This window comes from Stegodyphus dumicola, chromosome 2 (assembly GCF_044657685.1).
Source record: "Stegodyphus dumicola isolate Sdum_Otavi_A_Nest chromosome 2, ASM4465768v1".
Lineage (NCBI taxonomy): Eukaryota > Metazoa > Arthropoda > Arachnida > Araneae > Eresidae > Stegodyphus > Stegodyphus dumicola.
In genome coordinates this window covers 188,466,638-188,485,469 of record NC_140769.1, presented here as the reverse complement: position 1 = coordinate 188,485,469, position 18,832 = coordinate 188,466,638, and the positions used below count along the sequence as shown (strand labels likewise).

At 36.3% G+C, this 18,832-nt stretch overlaps 1 protein-coding gene across 3 annotated transcripts in view; it reads right to left on the bottom strand.

The window, feature by feature from the left end:
* Positions 1–18,832, bottom strand: part of LOC118184299 (uncharacterized) — a 414,080-nt gene that overhangs the window by 210,072 nt on the left and 185,176 nt on the right. The window lies entirely within an intron of this gene.

Sequence of the window (18,832 nt, the reverse complement as noted above, 5' to 3'; positions counted from 1 at the left end):
ACTCCATTGCGTAAATTACTAACTATTTTACTGTGCTGAATTTAAAGCTGGAAGTGCGTAGGAAAGTTGTGATAACGGTGTAGAGAAAATCATCAAAATTACGCAATTCTTATATTATTATTCTTATATCTTATATATATTCTTATATTATCTTATATAAAAATTAATTTACTTCTGGCAGTTATGGTATAAAATAGCATCTGTCACAAAATGTTATTAAGAAGTACAGGTAAAATAAAATTTTAAATGATTCGCTATCGTGCTCTGTTGAACAATGCGCTTCTCATCGCCTATTGGCGAAGCATGCTTTCACGTTGTGGTCTTTATTTCTTACGGACAGGATTTTATCGATAAATAAAAACAAAAATGTATGTTTGAAATGTTCAATAAGAACTTGCATTAACTTGCATTAAAGGGGTATTAAAAATTCGAGATCATAATGTTTCTATAATTTTGAATATCTCCTCATAATCAGTTATGGGTCATAAAATATCTTTTGCCGAATTAGAAATGACATGGTGTTCTGTCTTATGTCACTTTGCTGTTTCCTAATGCCACTGAAATAGAAGACATAACAAAAGGAACTGGAGAAAATCAAATAGCTTTCGAGCTTTACTGACAGACAAAATCAATCGAACGGCTGAATCGGCATCTCATTATACAAATTGAAAGAATAGTTAGTTAGATATTCAGCTATGTGGACATGCATTAACCAAAGATATTGTAATACGACATCAAGTAACACTTATTGTTTTACTTTCGTATTATGCATTTGGAAGCTGGTACAGAAAGCTACCTCTGTCATCCATCGATTACACCTATCGATATAGTTATTTCTTTTACCACTGCAAAAACACATGTTCCTAATCCGAAGACACTGCCCCTCACAGATTTCAATAAAAGTCTCACGAGTCAGGGAAAAGTGAGGATTCGTTTCGCTGCTTTTTCCCTAATTGCCGCTGATATTCCAGTCACGTGGTTTCTTTCTTTCCCTCCTGCTCTAATTCGAAAGCCAAGTCGCAGAGACTATCGTTTCTTTTTAAGACTCATATTTCGAATTGAATATTTCAAAGTAATATTTCGTTTTCAAATTTGAAGTCCTAAAATATCTATTAATCTTTGCGAAACGGAGATCGTCGAAATTAAATAGCATGAAGGCCACAAATTTTGTTGAATCGAGTTTTTATTACATAAGTAAAATTTTAAGATTAAATTATTTTTGCTGAAGAAATTCTTCCAATTTTTCTTATCATACAGAAATTCTACATTCTTGTATGATAAGGGAACAAAACCTCTTAATTTTCAAATTGCATTTTGCTTTATCACAGCGCTTTTATTAAAAATGCACTTATATTTAAATGTTACCTGAAAAAATGGATCCTATAACGAAATTAAATAATGTACACTGCTCAAAAAAAAAGGGGGGACAGTTCTATACCTCCCGTTCTACTGGGCCTATTGACGAAATTCAAATTGCGTTTTTCATGTCTCGAAAGCGTGACTTACGATATATAAGGGCGAGTCAAATAAAGTGAGCCAACCCCTCCTCAGCAAGAATGGTTCGGTCCATCATCTGCGGCGCATGCGCGTAGCACAGAGACAGCCTTCATTCACGAAAGTGTGAGGTTAAAGTTCTTTTAGGCGCTCTTACACTGGGTTGAAGACGGTAGCGTGACATAATGGACGCTCCAAAAGAGGAACAGCGTGGTGTGGTCAGGTTTTTGACAGCTGAAGGTGTTTCCCAACATGAAATTAGTCGCCGTATGACTGCTGTGTACGGTGAACATTGCATCGCATTGGCCACTGTGAAGCGTTGGAGCAAACGGTTCAGAGAAGGACGTGAAAGTTGCAAAGACGATCCAAGACCGGGCCAAAGCCACCTTGATGAGCTGATTAAACAAGAACGAATTAGCAAAGGCTGTCATTTCCTCGGGAAAGGTGCTATTGACTTTTTTTTTTCGATCGTCAGGGGCCATTACTGATTGAATTTGCTAAACGTGGAGAGACTATCAATAGTTCGCGATATTGTGCAACGCTGGATCGGCTGCGTGTCGCAATCAAGAACAAACGACCTGGAAGATTGACGAATGGTGTGATCTTGCTACACGACAATGCTCGTCTCCACGTCGCTGATGTGGTTAAGACACAACTGGCAAAGTTCAAGTGGGACACGCTGCAACATCCTCCATACAGCCCAGATTTGTCGCCATGCTACTTTCACATTTTCGGGAAACTGAAAAAACATCTCAAGGGTACCAGATTCGTGTCGGACGATGCCGTGAAGGAGTCGGTTACAGACTTTTTGAATCGACAGCCCAAGGAGTTTTATGAGACGGGGATCACGCGGCTCATTTGTCGATGGGATAAATGTCTCAATGTTCATGGAGACTACCTTTAAATAAAGTACTCTGTTTGTCATATATTCGCATTGGCTCACTTTCATTTGACTCGCCCTTATATATATATATTAGATTTATATATAGCATTGTTCTAACATAAGTATTTTGACACAAAATCGGACTTTTTTAAATAACATACCAATTTTTTTCATATTTCGATTCTAAGACTCAGATTATGCCTAATATTAAATTTTGTAAAATTTGGTACGAAATTGACAGAGAAATTCAAAAATTTATCTTGGCACAATTTTTTTCAGTTTGCGCCAAGAATAGAACAATTGTATTGGAATACAGGTTCCTTCAAATGAGCATACATTGCAAATCAGAGTCTAGGATCAGTCTAAACTCGTAACTGAAGCCAAAACTGGCGTTATAGCCATTATGCCAAACTATCTCTTTATGGAGTGATAAGGACATAAAGAACGAGTCTTCTTGCAAAGCGCCTTCTATATGAAGCCTGCAAGCGACATTAACCCTTGAAACCAAGGTTCTAATAGAAGCCGAAAGCTCAAAAGACAGCTATCTAGCTGGTCAGTATATTTATGGTTAGAATTCCTCGGGAAACTGACTGAAAGTTTCAAATATCGATTTTCATTCGGCGTTGTATCTTTTGGATGTCTTATTTATGCATTTTAAATAACTATGAACATGAAACAGTTTCTATAAATTATGGAAGACAGCAAGCGTTACACTTATAAGGTATTTCTCCCGCCTTCTGAGCATGCCTTCGTGACGCAATGGTCAGCACGCTCGACGCGTATTCGAGAGGTCCTTTGTTCGAGTCTCGGAGAAGGCATTGCTCATTTTTCGCTTCTCCAGGTTCAAAAAAAGCCTAATGTCTCTACAGGCTGACCTTTCTTGGAATACGATCTTGTAACTTCCCTGTTCCCAATCTACCGCGATTCTCCACCTCATTCTTAAATCTGAAAGTTAATTACTACTCATTCTATAATATTACCGCAAAAAAATGTACCGACACAATAGCAGCGGAGCAATAAACGATCATTTTGTTTTTTGTACTTCCTGCTGTCCCAAGTTTACCTATAGATACGTTTTACCTATAGGTATACATTCATTACGTGTTGATCCCCCTGTTATTTGAACCTAACACTTTACAGTTGGGTTCCGTGCTTTATAAAATCTTCGAAAATATATACGCTTTCTAAATTATGGATTTTTGTGTAATATAACGAATATGAATTAAAACGTCTTATATTGATTACATTAATAACATTATTAAGAAGACTGCATTACCTCTTTAAACTGCTAATCTTTCTAAAACGTAATCAATTTGTTCTATAGGAAATTCAATACCGTAAAAGCATGCATCATACACAAGACCATTTAATTGCATAATAAAATGTATACGCTGTACACAGAAAAAGATGGAGCAGTTCAATATCTGCCGTTCCACTAGACCGACGGACTGAATTTAACATGCGCTTCTCATGTCTCAAAAGAGCAACTTGGGATATATGTTAGATTTATACATAACAATGTTCTAAAGTAGGTATTTTGAAACTTTTTCTGAAATGATGTACTATTTTTTTTTCATATTTCTCTTCTAATACTCAAGTCAAAATTCCATGTTTCGTAAATATCGCGCTGGTAGTTCTTAAAAAATTAGCTCTCAGAATTTTATCTCCTCAGTGTTAACTGAACTTGGCATATAGCTAATAATATATGTTTGTTTATTAAACTTACTTGATTGCTATTTCACAGTTCGAAATTTAGGTTAAATACAAATAAATTCTCAGATATTTTCTGATTTATTTTTTTAAATTTTATTCTGATCTATTTATTATATTTTTTTAATTATTTTTATAAATTTTTGAATTATAACTTATAAAATTCTTACCATCACTTTACAGTAGATGTATTTATTTTTAGGCATACCTGCAAAGAATTAAAGTTTTTTGCTCAAACTTTCCCTAGATATATGTGAATTTATATATTAGCTCGTTTTGAAATATGCCATATTTGTTTTAAACGACAATAACGTCAAATGTGGTTTACTCACTTTGTTAAAGTTGTTTGAAAGAATGAACGATGCACTTTTTCTTCCGCACGTGCACAATGAAAGGAAAAGGAAAACAGGGTGCCATAAATTAAGAATTTTGCGAAGTAAATTGAGGCAAACTGATAAGGGTACGTAAAAGGTACAGGTAGGGTAAAGGGTAAGATAAATTTTTAAATTTCTCAATAAGTTTCTCTCCAAATTTTACAAACTTTAATATTTAAACATAAATTGAGTCGTTGAATCGGAATGTGGAAAACGATCGGTATGTCGTTTCAGAAAAATTCCAATTTTGTTTCAAAATACTTAATAAATATGCTCAGAAAAATTCCCATAAGCTAATATAAGAAAGAATAAAAGAAGCAATAAAAGTGTCCAGAAGGATGTATTAATTTCATTTTGGCATTTTGCGTTGGTTTACCATAAACGGCGTTTTACTATTCAGATTGTTGCCACCAAATATTACAGCTCTGCATTATATTTAAAGAAATTAAATAATGAAGAGTCTGCATGTATGTATGTTTCACTCACTGTGCAAAAACAATGGTACTTATAGACATCAAATTTTAAATAACGTAGTCCTCCACTCGGATATGGGCATCCGGAAGCCCAAATTTGGAATTTGTTTATTATGTATTTCATATTCTGTAAAATTAAACAAATTTTTGATTATTAAACTCCACGATTTTAAAGCGAGCAATAGCAACACTGTACGAGAAAAAAAAAACAATTTTATCTCTAGCGCGCGAGACTGTGTATCGAAACTTCTAAAGCTATGCTCCTTTTAAATTATTTTGTGATATTGCTGTTGAATTGTATTTTATGGCTAAGTGCGAAGAACATGATATTTAATAAATTAAACACAAAACGCCCTTTGGGCGTAATATAAATCCGAAAGCATTCAGATTTTTTTTTTTCACCACAATGCAACATAATGTAAAATGGAAGGACTAAATTGTATATGCTTATTATGTCCATAAATTACTTTCCTATATTATTTGATGCAACGTAATAGCTGAGATAGAATCATAACATGTGCGAAAAAGTTATGAAAACTTTCGATTACAAGCTATCTATATTCATAATTTTTAATAAATTTAGGAAACTTTTGCTATATTGATATATTTCATATTTATTTCTGTTAAAAAGCAGGTTTTCTTACTAAAACAATACGTTTTGTAAAACATGTACTGAAAAACTCTTTTTCAATATTAAATTCATATTCAAAAAGAGTTTTTTTGAACATATTTAACAAAATATTGTTTTAATAAGAAAACCTGCTAAATGCCTTGCAATACTGGAGCTGAGTAAATTTTGTTGGATGACAGTTTTGCTGAATGATAGGAAATGACTTAATTTCATATTATATTAAGCTAAGCATATTATATTTTGCCTTTCACATGCTACAGTTCTAAATGCATTATATCATTTCACTTTTAAATTAGACTCGTATAATAATTATACTTCATATAATTTTTAACTCATGAAGCACAAATTTACGAAAAATGCAGCCTTTTATAATCATTCCTAAAAATTTACATTCCTTAATGGTTTTAAAAACAAGCAGAAAGAAATAAGAACTCAGAATTTGTGTTTTTTGTTTTACACATTCCGTTATAATAAAACCAATGTTAGTTTAAGTCGAAAACCACAAGTACGTCAGAAATAAGCTTTTTTAATAACGTTTGAAACTTAGAAGTCTGCCTTAGTAAGTGACAGATATGTTGTTTCGCAAAGAAATATTTTTCACGAGAAAATATATGTCAAAGTGTGTAAATGGGCTATGCGCAGAGATTAAATATAGAAAGGAAAAAAGTATGAAAAAATAATTTTAACGCTGAACAACTAAATTCAGTTGCCCTTTTGACTGATATTTGCCATTTTCAGTCATACGAAGCTAGAGGTTTAAGAAAAAAGCTGTTCTATTTAAAAAAGTCGACAAAGTAATTGAAAAAGTTCCGCAAAATTTATTTAAGGTGTTTAAAAATATGTTTTTAATAAATCCAAGCTCAGTCAACCATCTTTTCTGTTTTAAGTATGCAAAAATAAGATTTAAAAGTCCATATTAAAAAGGAAAAGACTTTTTTCGTCACAGGTGTACCAAACACAACATTTTAAACCCCCTACTTTATTACTTATTCTATTTCACGTATTTGATAGACAAGTTCCAAAATACCTTAATAGCATTCGTTTGCTTTTGAAACAAGAAAAGATTAACAGCGTCAGATTCAATTTTTTTCCCTCCTGCGAAACACAGGTAACTGCTTCATCGATACATTTGGTAAAATGCAAATGAACATCTCGAACAAGTTGGCTTTTCAAAAATCTTTCAGCTACCTAAATAACGCATGGTTGCCACGTATTTATTTGCATAATAATGGTGGTTGTTTATCTTGAGACTGAAAGACCGAAAAAAAATTTTTTGTTCGAGTTGAAGTCGTGTAAAGGCTCTGTTGTGGGAATACGAAAGCGAAAAAGATTACCGAATGTCTCTTTTCGTTCAGATTTCTTATTATTTTTTCTATTTATTGTCGGTTTCTATTCTGCTTTTGTGTTTTATTCAATTTCAAATAATCTCAGCTTTTTTAAATCTATTGTGCATCTATTTAACGTATCTGAAGACTTTTATATTTAGGAAAAATTTTGGTAACGTAGTCTTACATTTTAATTCTTATGGAGCTGCAAGCATTCATACGATACTAAAACTAAAATTAGCTTCATTGGGTCTATTTATACAACACTTCGAATGAAAATACAGGCTTATCTTTCTGTGTATTCATATGAGGATGGTAAATAGTCTCAGAAAACTACAATATTTATTTAATATCCTTTCAAGGAGAAAGCTGAAATATTTATTCAATTTCTTTTAAAACGAAACATGAATGTTCCTTTTTGTTATTTGTGCTTTACATCTAATAGAGAATAATAATGTTTTACTTCTTCATTTTTTCTATCAAATCACCAATACAACAGAAAGTAAATTATACTTCATCAATTAATTGGATTAGCAATTTTCGCCTATATTCGTAAAAAACCTCTAGTGAACATCCTATAATTTACCGAAATTCGTTTTTTTTTAAAATTAAGATAAAAATTATTTAAAATTTTAATATAAACTGCAATTTGAATAAGTTCAGATTACAGTCTTTTATTTCGATAAATTATAATCAAAATTTTATTAAACTGAAAAACACATAGAACAATTTTTAAAAAGATAAACATTTTCAAACTGAAAAGAAACTGATATCTCGGAGTACAATTTTCAATTTAACACCTTAAACTATTTTAAACATGGCGGTTAAAAACGTCTTTGGGAAGTGTAAGAATTGTTCTCTCAGAATTTTAACATGAAATTTTATATTTGAAATGAACTGTTCAAAATGACAAAGCCAAATGGTAGGATAATAATTTGCTATAATATTGTTTTATAGTAAATTAACTTTACGTCAAAGGAACGTCTTTGGTAAGTGTAAGAATTATTCTCTCAATTTAAACATGAAATTTTATATTTAAAATGAGCTGTTGAAAATGACGAAGCCAAATGGTAAGATAATAATTTGCAATAATATTGTTTTATCGTAAATTAACTTTACGTCAAAGGAAAATGTATAACTCATCTCGTCAATCAGGCTTTCTAAATTTAAAAATATTCCCTTGGATCTCTCTCGTAAAATGTTCTTTAAATTTTTATATGCATTGAAAGGCTGCTTGTATAAATAATCAGATTAAAATCTCTAAAAATAGTATTCAAATGTTTTCATTGTCTTCTAATTCTCAATGAAAGAAATCATTATATCCATTTCATAATAGTAAATGTATTCACTTTGTAGAGACATTAGTTTTTTTTGAAGCAAAATATGTAAAAAATATGCAATGCCTTCGCTAGGATTCGAACTCCGAACCTTCCGAATACGCATCGAGTATAATTCTACACTGCTGGTCACAGTAAATGCACCGTTAATGCACCAGAAGCGCTCAAAAAACATGAAATTTACAACATGCATTAGCGGAAGTAAGATATACAAATAATTAGAATTTCAGCGCAGACGCACATCACGCACGCCTGTGGCGCTACTTCAAAGCGCTCTTTAAGGCTTGGAGTTTTCGACGATTTCAGGTTCGGCAACTGTGTTTTTCTTGTGGTTTAAAAAAAAAAAAAAAAAAGTCAATTATGCCTCGTAGTAAACAGCGATCATCGTTTGACCAAGTATCCGAGTTCGACAGAGGAAGGATAGTGGCCCACCGAGAGTGTGGATTATCTTTCAGGGAAATCGGTAGTCGTGTTAGACGAAATCAAACAACTGTAATGCGGATATGTCACCATTGCATGCAGGAGGGTAACTAATGTTTGGGACACTAACCGGCTCCGCCATTAAGATGAGGCACTACCGGGCTTGAAATCATTCCGATCGTTGCGCTAGTAATCAAGGCAGTTAGGCCGCCTATTACTGCTTTGAGTGGACATACTGTCCTTTATTATATACAATACATGAAACAATACACATTTACATTACAACATCTAGATTAAAGTATAGAGTAAAAGCTGTCAACTGTATCTGTTGTTGACTAATTGGAGATTACAAATGGAATAGGAATATATACATAATTTGAAGGTCACATGTTGCTGCTGCGCATCTGGAGCAGGGTTGAAGGAGCTGACTCTTTAGTCCTCGATGATGATATCGGATCTTGAATTGACTTCCGCTATGATCTTGGTGATACCTTTGAACAGGTAGTAGTCGTTAACTAGAGAAGACAGTGGAATGTTCCTGATGTTGTTTGGAAAATGTCTTGCTCGAAGATCATCTAGCAGCTGGCAGTCGAAGATGTAATGAAACGCGTCCGCTTGATGTCCTGGGGTGACGCAGGCGCATTTGGTTTGGCGATTCAAAAACCTTCGATAGTAAGCTGGGAATTTACCATGGTTGGTCAGTGCCTGAGATAGGTAGTGATCTGATCTTAGTCTTTTGTAACTAACTTTGTCGAAGAATTGGAAGGTGTGCTGTCCTTTGTCATCGTCTTCCCAGCGTTCTTGTCAGACAGTGAGAAGGTAGTTGTCTATCAGCTTTTTGGCCATGATGATGGAAATCGGGATGCAGGAGTCTACTTCGGATCGATTTGCTGCGTCTTTAGCAAGAGAATCGGCTGTCTCGTTGCCTCTAAGTCCTGTGTGGCCGCGGACCCAATTTATCTTGACTTCATGCTCGGAATTTAGAGTGTGTAGAACTTCCTTTAGGGAGGCTATGTGCTCCGCTACTTTGCCTCTTTTGTTTAAAGCCTGGAGAGCGCTCATGCTGTCCGTAAAGAATTTAAGATGGTGACTCGAGGGCTTGCTTCCTGCCCATAGTGCTGCTTGTCGTAATGCGAAGGACTCGGCCTGAAATACTGTAGCTGCGTCTGTGAGTCTATAGCACTCTGTATGGATGAGTATGTTGTCGAGGAAGGCTGCGAAGGCCGCTCCTATTTGGTTGTTGATGCCTGAACCATGTGTGAAAATTTCTAAGTGTGAGCCGTCCGGTTGCTCTTTTCGCCAGACTATATTTCTGATCTCTGCTGGATGCTTCGTGGCTTCATGCCTGTATCTTTCTATGGTCTGATATTGTACGATGGTGGTGCCTTTCAGTGTCGCGTCTTCCTGTTAGTGTTGTAGTCGGTATTGGAGCTTTTCTTTCTGGGCTTTGAGATCTAAGGGCAGGACATCTGCCAAGACTTGTAGTGCCACTGTCGAAGTCGTAGTAAATGCCGCTGTTATTTTGAGCAGGGCAATGCGTTGGATCTGTGCCAGCTTGGTTTGGACACGGACTGTATTCGTCATCCAGACCGGGCTACCATATAGAATCATGCGTTCTACCGCTCGTAGATATAGATCTTTTAGTAGTCTTCCTTTGAGTTGCCATTTCGCACTCATCATTCTATATAGGCTATTCATGATTTTGTTCGTATTATCTCTCACTGCTGTTAGGTGGGGGACCCACGTAAGCTTCTTATCTAGGACAAATCCTAGGTATTTCATCGTATCTTGTCGTCGTAGGGGGACTCCATTCCATTTGATTCGTGGTGGGTTAGATTCTATCTTTGATCCTTTAGGAAAAACGATCATCTGGGTTTTGGAGATGCTGAACTTTAATTTGTATTTCTCGCTCCAGTGGGTTAGTTTAGTTAGAGCCCTGCATGCCTTTTTATTATTGATCTGTTGCTTCCTGCGATGATGAGTATAAAATCGTCAGCGTAGGCTTGAATGCTTGCGGTGCCCTCAAAGTCTATTTGGAGTGCGGTATCTGCCATGATATTCCATAAGACCGGGCCTATGTTTGACCCTTGCGGTGCACCTTTCTGATAGCTCATTCTTATGTTAACCCCGTCTCTGATGTAGGTGACGTACCTATTCGATAGGTAGTTGTCTATAATACGGTAAAGATTTTGTGGGCATCTTAATTCTTTTAGCCTGGTCTTCAACCCCGGCCACCATAGCTGGTTGAATGCCGAAGCGACATCCAGCGAGATGACGCAGGTGTGAAGGCTGTTCTCTCTATTTCTAAGGATTGTCTTCTCCAGTTGGTCGACTGCGTCCACCGTGCTTCTGCCTTTTCTGAACCCAAATTGGTTTTCATTTAGGTGTTTGTTGTGCTCAAGGTGGTAAGTGAGCCTTTGAGTGATGAGTTTGTCTAGCAATTTGCCCCAGGCAGAGAGTAGGCATATCGGCCTGTAGGCATTAGGCTTATTCTTATCCTTCCGTTCTTTGGGGAAGAGCACGAGTTCTGCGTTCTTCCATTCATTCGGGAAGTAGCCCCTGCGGAGGCAGCTATTTAAGAGATCTTGGAAGCCTACTTCATTTGCTAGGCGTAGCTCTTCTACCGCACCTATAGTTAGATTATCTAGACCTGGGGCTTTCTTTTTCTTGACCGCTGCCATAGTGGCTCTGATCTCGGCTATCGAGAAGGAGAGGTCGTCTTCTGTGTCTGGCGGGATTGTGGAATCCTGCCTTATCTCTTTGTGAATCTCATTATCTTCTGTGGTATCATCTTGCGGGAAGTGATAGGAGATTATTTCCGTGATTGCTTCTTCAAAGGTGGTCGTAAAGGAGCCATCTTCTCTTTCGATTCTGCTTATTTTGAGGGGACCTGTTCTCTTTCCTTTAGCAATTTCGAAGAACGTACCAAACGGCGTGTTCATCGTTATTTGTTCCCAGAAATCGTCCCAGTATTGTCTCTTTGTGCGGTAAATTAGTTTTTTGTACCGCGCTGCGTAAATTTTATATTTCTGTCTATAGTAAGCTCTGTCTTCGCTAGGCGCTCTTTGGAAACGTTTTCTTAGTGCTCTGACGAGTTTTCTTAATTGGTGTATTTCTTCCGTCCACCATGGGGTGTATCTTTCCCTTAAGGGGCCTGTACCCTTGCTCTTTCGTGTTTGGTCATATGTGTCTTGCAAGAATTTGGTGGCTTGAGCGATATGCCTGTCTATGTCTGCATTGCATGTTATCTTATCTGGGTGATAACTTCGGAAAATCTTTTGCCTAAATTCTAGCCAGTCCGTGCGCTCTACGTGTATTCTTAAGCTCTTTTTGATATCCAGAGGACCGACACATATCTCAAAGAGGATATTGTTGTGGTCGCTTCCGTTCTCGCTGTCGTCTATTCTCCAGTTGCAGATTTGGAAATTTTCATGTCTTTGCTTATGTAAGGTGAGGTCGACCCAGGAGTTGCCTCTCGCCCCTGCGAAGGTTGGAATGGTCTTATCATCATTTATTACTATGCATCCTGTGGCTGCGAGAAATTCGCAAACCTTTATGCCTCGGGGATCTACGTGAGAGGGGCTCCATATGGGATGCTTTGCATTAAAGTCCCCACATATAAGTGTGGTCAAGTCGTTCTCCATAATTAGTTTTTGGAGTGTGGTGAGGAGTCCATCCAGTTCTTGGGAAGGTGGACCGTAGGCTGAAACTATCAGAAACGGATTTGTAGTTTCTATTCGTAAAGCTACCGCTAATGGCTGTATATCTGGCATACCGGTAGTTTGGTATCTGTCACTATAATTGCTGTCTTTGCATTCTTTACGTTATAATACTTTCTGTAAACTGAGGGGAGACCGTACATTTTATCTTTGACTAAGTACGGCTCCTGTACGCATGCTATTTTGAATCTCGTATTATCCGTTAATTTTAACTGAAGATTCTCTGTAGCACTCCGAGAGTGCTGTAAGTTAATTTGTATTAAGTCACAGTCCATAGTTTGTTCGGCTTATTTGTCTGTTCAGTTCTCTAATATAGCATGGGCACTTTGAGCTTCGAGCGTCATGGGCGGGACTATAACCCACATTAAATTTCTTGTTTGCTAGTAGACAGTTAACACATTGTCTCTCTTTTTGACTGCATTCTTTTATTTCGTGATCCTGTTCTCCACAGCCTGCGCAGACTCTCTGGCTTGTGCAGTTTTTAGCGCTGTGATTAAATCCCAGGCACTTTGTGCAACGGGAAACTTTAAGATATTCCTTTACACTATGGCGAGACCACTTTATGTTCAGTTTTGGGTTATTTTGCAGCCTATTGAATGTGGTTGGGTCAACAAAGAGAACCCAGTGTTGGCCGTGTTTTGTATTTATTGAAAACAGTGCTTCTATTTCTGCCTCATCGAATCCATCGTTTTGTTTCTTAATAAGTTTTACTACGGTATTTTTCTCTATGTCTTTATGTACATTATAGACTATGACTCGCGGGTCGGTAGCCTTGTTTCCATCATGTTTTTTGTTTTACTGTTCTCTTTTATGGCTTCATCTAGAATAGCGAGATCGTCTTGCTTCGCGACTTCTATCAATATTCCTCCTTTACCTATCTTTTTAACATTTTTAACTCCTATCTTTAATTTTGTAGGGTTAATAGAGTACACTAATTTAGTTTTTAGCTCCTCTGATGTACACTCCGTTTCTTGTTTGGGATACACTAATAGGACGTGTTCTTGTGCGTCGTCTCTTTTTCTGGATATAGGTCGTCTGGACACTGGTCTGTTTCTTTTTGCCGATCTGGATCTGGACCTGACTGCGTCCGCGAAGGTCTTTTTCTCGGATGCGACGAGTCCCTGGACGTAATCCTCAAGATGTTGTGTCTGCTCGACTTGGCCTTCTAGCTGTGCTATCCTCAAGTTCTGTTTTGTAACTAAGTTGAGAAGCCCTAAGAACTCATCTCTGATTTTATGTGCAATCTTTTTGGAGACGGGCTATTTAGCCAAAATTCCCTCTAGGTTAATTAGGCAGTTATGCGCCTCTTTCATCGTGGAGAGATTCGTAGAATCATCTGATGTTGTATCTTCATGACCTAACTGTGAATCTGACCTAACTGTATGTGGAGTTACTACTGACGGCAATCCGCTGTCAGGACCTTCTGGTCTGCTTAACTCCGTGTTTGGATCCATATCCAACTGCACTTCGCTGTCGGGACCTTCCGGTCTGTTTGAATGATTCTCAGAGGGCCCTCCGGGTTCTCTTTTGGAATCTTTGGATCTCGTTTTTCCCATCATCATACCTTGTACTTGTACTTCGTGCGAGGGGTGTAGGGATTGTGACCTAGCTCTAAGGGACTACCACATGAACCGTTAATGGGCCCAACTTATGTGGTAGCTGCTGTTCACAGAACCGGTACCCTGGGATTCTCACCGGAACTGCTACTTAGCGGGTGGAGTTGCTTTAGACCCTCTTGCGAGGGAGCCCCCAGACCACGACAAGGTCCAAATCCACACGGGATGCGACCAGCAAATGACCGCTAGTTGACCACGTTTAAACTCAGATAATTCTGGACGGCACCCGATGTTCTTTCTGAGATGGGCCAACTAACTCGCTCTGAATTTCACAAGGCTCTCGCGCATGCAAAAATCAAAAGACTACTGGTATGAATCGCATTCCCCCTGGGGGTGCAGGAGGGTAAGACGGACCGACGTATTCGATCGCATCCACCTCCGTGCACCACTTCCCGTGATGGCAGGAACATTGTGCGCATGGCAGTCTGTCCGCAAGACGTCCATTGCTTCTTCTACCCTTAACGCAGAACCACAGACGTCTCCGCCGCCAATGGTGCAATGAAAGGATTTAGACGGTAGAATGGAATGAAATTGTCTTTACTGACGAGTCACACTTCTGTCTGCAACACTACGATGGTCGGATTCGAGTCTGGAGACACCGTGAAGAGAGGATGCTGAACAGCTGCGTTATGCACCGCCACACTGGTCCTGCACCGGGTATTATGGTATGGGGCGGTATTGGATATCACTTCTCGCACTCCTCTAGTACTTAATTGCCGGTACTTTAAACAGCCAGCGCCACATTTCCGAGGTGTTGGAGCCAGTTGTCCTTCCTTACCTTCAGGGCTTGCCCACAGCCATATTCCAACAGGATAATGCGTAACCACACGTGGCTTGCATTGTTCAAGGGTTCTTCGTCAATCGCCAGATTGAATTGCTTCCCTGGCCGGCTCGCTCTCCGGATCATTCGCCGATAGAAAACATGTGGTTCATGTTTGCTGAACAACTGACCCAGATTACATGCCAAGCTGCCACACCATATCAACTTTGGCAACATGTGGAAGCTGCTTGGTCCGCTGTACCACAAGAACACATCCAAAGCCTCTTTGAATCAATGCTGAGGCGTGTGGCAGCGGTGATCTCCAACAATGACGGCTACTCTGGCTACTGAATTCTGGAAGGAACCACACTTCACAGAAGTCTATAAATTTAATCATTTGATACTTGGTCAACATGTTATCTAGTAAATGAATTTTGTTGTGATGTCTCTTGTCTTTTTTTGGTGTTGCAGTTTGGGTGGCCAGCAGGAATTACACGATTAAGGAATGCAAAAAGGGAGAAGAAAATACCTTATAAATTTATGTAGATTAAAAATTATTAACTTAATTATTAGTCTAAAGGGGCTTTGTCCCTGAGGGACTATTGTTTTCGTTTTGCGATTTTGCGTCGAATCATTCGGAATGTCTGCTTCGCTTTTCAAACTATTGCCACCAATTATTATCGCGCTGTATTATATTCGAAGAAAATAAATTATAAAGAGTCTGCATAAATGTATGTATGTTTCTCGCATTGTGATAAAACAACGGTACCTAGAACCATCCAGTTTTGAATGACGTAATCCTGCTGCGAATATGGGCATCTGGGAAGCCCAAATTTGAAATTTGGAACTTGTTTTTTAATAGATTTCACATTTTTCAAAACTTTAACGAATTTTTGATTAACAAACTCAAGGATTTCAAAGCGAGCAATGGCAACGTTATACAAAAAAAAAAAAAAAAAAAAAAAAAAAAAAAAAAAAAAAAAAATCTCTAGCGCGTGAGACTGTAAATCGGAAATTCTAAAGATATGCTGAATTTAAAATTGTTTTGCGATATTGCTCTTGAACTGAACTTTATGGTTTAAATGCGAAGAACATGATAATTAATAAATAAAGGTAACACACAAAATGTTAAAAAAAGTCCCTCTGGACGTAATTTAAAATCTGAAATCTTTCGGATTTTCTTTTATTTTTTATGTTTTGTTAACTTTTAAATTATTTAAAATTACTTTATTTTAAACTTATTATTAGATTATATTATACTATACTTATTTTAAAATTACTTTTCATTATTTTAATCTATTAACTTTCAGTGCTTTAGTTTGTTATCATTTTTATCTTTTTGATAAAATAATTATTTACTTTATGGTTTCAAAACGTTGTATTCTTACACGAAACTCAAGAATCAAAAACTTCATTAGCAGAGCTGAATAAAAACTACCACAGCTTAAAAAGTATATTACAAATCCTTTCAAAACTAACATTCGTCAAGATGAAATTATAGAATTTCAATACATTTATTGTCCGTTACTACCTATTTCCTTTACTTAAAACAGGAGATGAAGAATTATTTTTCTGAAGGACTGAAAACTGAAATTAAAAATTGAATTTTGATATGAGCATATATCTGAAGGCTGAAATATAAGGCTGAAATTCATTTCAATTGTGTTTATTAAACTTTCCATTTTCGTATTTCTAGTATTGCAGGAAATGTAAAAATTTTATGCTGTTTAAAAGAATAATGCAGTATTCTTTACTATTTGAGTTCTCAGTAATTACATATTACAGAGAAATGGAGACCAAGAAAACAAACTAATATTAAAAGTAATTTGAATCTTAGTCTGCACGTACTTATTTGGTTTAAAAGACCATTTATCTTGGTAATGTGCTCTGTTATGTTTCAGTTGCATTACTTAAAAAATGAAGCAAAGAAATATGAAAAGTGCGTAATATTTTATCTTTCATATCATTAAAGTAATATATTAAATTTTTAGTTGTTAAAGTATTCCATACAAGTAATATAAATGATGAATCTGTAAAGAGGAAAAGTAATATGCATTGTTACGTGCGTACGAATTCTTAATGGATTGAATGAACAAAGACCTAGTGAAAGCTTGATGAAATTTATTTTTCGGAAAGATTTCACAGTTTCGAAGCTTTCTACGCAAAAGGGCTTGTGCAGTTCTTCTCAGTACAACAGAGCGAGACAGAAAATGTGTTTCAAGATTTAAAACAAAGAAAGAAACGAAATTAACTAAAACCAATATTCTATTTCAAGTGTAAACAAAACGATTAATGCAGATTTTAATCAAAAGGCGAAAAAGCAGATTTTAATCAAAAGAAGAAAAAGCATAAAGTAAAGGCGAAAAAGCATAAATCGTCGTTCTCTACAACATATCGCCGAACGCGGAAAGCCCTGAAATTTTTTTATAAGAAACATTTAAGCGGAAAAATGTTTTCATAATAGACGAATATTAGGTGTACTTAAATGATTGCGATAAAAAAGATCCCTTTATTATGATCAATGAGGGGAAAAATTTCTTAAAACATGCTTCAAGGAATCTAAAGAAGGTTTTAATGAGGGATTTAAGTTTGTTGCTAGTTTTTCTTATAATGGCAATTTAATAATGGTACTTTTCCGTTTTGCCGGCGCAAAGGATAAAGTCGCCAATAATGGTACAACTGATGCTAAACAGAACATCTTCGCTGGTAACTTTTACGCCTCATTTTCAAAACAAGTCGCAGCCATGTCTTATCAGATTGATCGTCTTTCAATACTGGCATACAATTACATAGAATTTTTACAAAGATAATTAAATTTTATCCTCCAAGACGATTCGCGGTAATTAAATCAGTTAGGATGCAATTAAATCGCTCACCCGAAGGCGAAATGAAGAAAAGGTAAAAACAAGGGTTAAATTCATCAATTCTAATAAGCATACACTAGCGAAGTAAAGCATTGCGGTTTTACATAATTTCTGAGTAAGCTATTCGTACGAATTGAAATAATTCTTGCATTTAAATATGTTTAAACTTGTATTCCAAATTAATATTTAACTTGAAATTAATGTAGATAATTACTGAGAGAATTAGTTTTTTGTAGCGTAGTTTACGTGAGATGAGATCACTTGGGGTCACGTGATACGAACCGGCGAATCAGGATATTGAACCATGAAAGCATAGTAAATTCTTAAATTAATGACTTTTTACAAATCTATTTCCTTTATTTATTGGATTTTTTGAAAATTTTAAACCATATTAAAATGTTTACGCCTTCAAAATAAAAAAATTCTTGCACCTAACATTTGTTAAAATTTTTTTATGTGTATACTGTAATGTTGTTGCCAACAAAGTCTGCTTAGCGAGATTTGCGCCGGCGAAACGGAAAAGTACCTTAAAAATAAACGGAGTGTAGAAAAGATTTTAAGATTAACTCCACATATTATTAAAAACATATTTTATACCAAATTTTCAAATATAAAATGCATTATTTTCACACACAGTGTGATCAATCAGTAGAACTGCATCAAGACAAAGCAAGTAGCGACACGTCGAAATATACTGTTAATTTCTTCGAAAAAATGGAAACAAAAACGAGCATCAAGGCCATACTCTTCACTCATATCACAACTAAACCTCCTGATTTATTACCAATGTATTTTTGCGATTCTGGACTTTCAAACGTTGACCTACAACCTCCTTAGACATTAAAAAGCTGTTCGAGAACAATGGGAGAGGCATTTTATCTCCTTTCTACAAAAGGCTTTATGTTCTCAAAATTACGGTGTACAAAGATAGTGAAGAATCAGGTTTGTCCAATGGAACATTTAAAACATAAAACGTTTTCGTAAAATATTTCTGTACTTACAATGAAAATCGTCTAAACCTGTGCAAACCGCCTCTGTATATTAGTAATTTATTTTCCGTAGTCAAGTTTTAAAGCAATATTAAACAAAATAATCAGCAGATTGCTTCAGCAGTTTGAAACAAGAGCTTGAGTCAATACAGGCAGAAACACGGAGACCCGAACCTTGTGACATTTCCTTAAACCCTCTTCTAAGGAAGATTACTTTATTCGTTTTAATATGCCTCT